This window comes from Micropterus dolomieu, linkage group LG07 (assembly GCF_021292245.1).
Source record: "Micropterus dolomieu isolate WLL.071019.BEF.003 ecotype Adirondacks linkage group LG07, ASM2129224v1, whole genome shotgun sequence".
Taxonomy (NCBI): domain Eukaryota; kingdom Metazoa; phylum Chordata; class Actinopteri; order Centrarchiformes; family Centrarchidae; genus Micropterus; species Micropterus dolomieu.
This window is the reverse complement of record NC_060156.1, coordinates 31,861,985-31,865,030: the sequence shown is the minus strand read 5'-3', so window position 1 is coordinate 31,865,030 and position 3,046 is coordinate 31,861,985.

Genomic DNA, 3,046 nt, shown 5'->3' with positions numbered 1-3,046 from the left:
GGCCTCTCGAGCCCTCCTTTCCGGGGCCTCTTTGCAGGATGTTTGTTTAGCGGCTGGCTGGGCCACTCCGCACACATTCATTCGGTTTTACAGTCTTGACCTTCCTTCGGCACCTGGCACTCGTGCGCTCTCCTCTTAGTCGTGCCACTTTATTGCACACAGAGGCAGGCGGGGGTTTTGGCACGGTTCCCATAGTGTCGTAACCGACGCAGTTCGAGTTCCCTCAAAGGGGAACGTCTCGGGTTACGTATGTAACCCTGGTTCCCCGAGAAGGGGAATGAGACACTGCGTCGGCCCGCCGCACCTCTCTCCCCGCCTGTAGCGCCTGCTTCATAGTTTAAGCTAATGATGAGTGTGTACAGGTGTGCTTTATACTCCTCCGGTTATTCCGTCACACCCTACCGTTCTAGCAACAAGCCAATAGGATTGGAGTGATTTCATTCACGTTCAGACCTGCTTCGCCTAGAGGCGTTCCCATAGTGTCGTAACTGACGCAGTTCGAGTTCCCTCGAAGGGGAACTGAGGGATGCTGCTGCCAAGCAAGGAACTGTTTCAGCTATATACAAGTTATTAAGTCTATCACTACCTGACAGCGCAACACTTTTAAATTAAATTACAATGGGAACAAGACATTGACGTACTGCTTTTTGTGGACCTATGGGACTGAATAATGAAGTATTCAACATCTATGTCCAACTGCGTGAGATACAAAATGATCCAAATGAAGATCACACATAGAGCATATATCACACCATATAAGTTAAAAAAAAGTTAGTGAATTGTGCTGGCACGGATGTGGTAGGATTGGTACTTTCATGCATTTATTGTGGTCCTGTCCAATGTTAGAAAGATTCTGGAATGAGGTGATAGATGTTTTACAGGTAATAATGATCGTAACCGACGCAGTGTCTCGTTCCCCTTCTCGGGGAACCAGGGTTACATACGTAACCCGAGACGTTTCCCATCAAGAACACTTTCAGATCCAAATTTGATTCCCTGAAGTGTATATTTCTTAAAAATAGATCTTAATTGTGCATATTCTAAAAATGAAGAGTTGTTCAGGCCAAACTGATTTTTCAACTCAGCAAATACAACAATATCACCATCGCTTACGACCTGTCCAATCTGAGTTAAATTTTTTTGTTACCAGGTGCTCTTTGCCGATGTTATGCCTCCTGCAGTGAACACTGGGTTATTCCATATCGGACAAGAAGGTCATAACACACCGTTAATACCCAGTTGTTTATGTACTTCCTTTATTATTTCATAAGAGAATTCAATAATTGGGTAATCTATTTTTGCTTTATATTTGGGATGGTACCATAATGACTTTATGGAAATTGATTTATTATATTCAGATATAGCCTTCTCTTCCAGCCATTCCCAGCTACTGACTGTATATTGAATTTTATAGGCCCAAGACAAAGGATATCTTACATTAAATGCTAAATAATAAGAATAAACATTAGGAACTCCTAGACCAACCTTATTTCTTGGCATGGCCATTTTTTTATGGTTAATTCTGGGTCTCGTATTCTGCCATAAGAAATAATTTACCAATTTCTTTAAACCACTGCTAAGGAAACTTTAATGGTATAGCTCATACAAGAAAGGAGAGCCTGGGTAAATAGTTCATCTTTATCACCTCTGCAATGCCCCAAAGTGACAACGTTAAGACCGTCCATCTCCCTATATCCTTTTTAAGATACTAGGGCCATTCAAGTCAAATATCTTACTCAGTATCTGATATTTACGTCAAGGTACTTCATACCTTGAGGTTTCCAAACAAAGGATGCTTGAGCCAAGGTGGCCTGCAGAAGTATGGTGATTTAAAGAAATAGCCTCACTTTTACTGCAATTAATTTTATACCCATAAGTTTAAAAAAAAAATCATCAGCGTAAAGACCAGCTTTGAAATCATAACCATTTAGATCAATACCAGTTATATTTGGGTTAGCCCTAATGGCACAAGCCAGTGGTTCTAGTGCTAAAAAAATGGCTGGTGAGACTGGGCAGCCCTGCCGTGTGCACTGCAAAAAGTGAGCTCTCAAAAACAAGAAAAGAAGCATTAAAATTAAGATAATTAATCTTACTAAGATTGTTGTTTTTGCAGTGTGGATCTAAAAAGTTGGAAAGGATCAGATATTATAGCATTTGTTTTAACACAAGCAGTTGGCTCATAATATAATGCCTTAATCCATTGCATATTGGTCCAAAACCAATTTTGGACAATACCTATCATTGTCATCAAAACTTTAGCTATAGTTTACATCAGAAAATACTTCCAGAGTATCATAATCAGAAGGCGCTTTATTGCCAAGTAGTGTTTTACTCATATGAGGAATTTGCTTTGGTGATAAGGTGCTACACGTAGACAAACATACAGTTGGCCATTGGGCAAAAATTTCTATACAAGATGTCTGTCTGATAGTGCTATAGCTAAATTTAAGGATGCAATTCCATCAGCTCTAAATACATTATCTAGTCACAAAGTAACGGAGGACCCTCCCAAATCAATCATCTTGTTGATAGTGCTGCAGGCTCGCTGCGAATGACACTCGACTCTGTAGCCCCTCTAAAAAAGAAAATAATAAAACAAAGATGGTTAGCTCCATGGTATAATACTGAAACTCGCAAATTAAAGCAAATATCGCGGAAACTTGAGAGGAATTGGCGTTCCACCAAAGTGGAAAACTCTCGTTTAATTTGGCAAGATAGTCTTAAAACTTATAGGAAGGCCCTCCGTAATGCTAGAGCAGCGTACTACTCGTCATTAATAGAGGAAAATAGGAACAACCCAAAGTTTCTTTTCAGCACTGTAGCCAGGCTGAACTGCTCTATCTACTGCTAAGTCCTATTTATCAGATCGATTTCAGTTTGTACATGTTAAAGATGAGTCCTCCATGCACGCCAAAGTTAGTCATGGAGTTCCTCAAGGATCTGTCCTCGGACCAATCCTCTTCACTTTATATATGCTTCCCTTAGGCAATATTATCAGGAAATATTCCATAAGCTTTCATTGTTATGCAGATGATACTCAGTTATA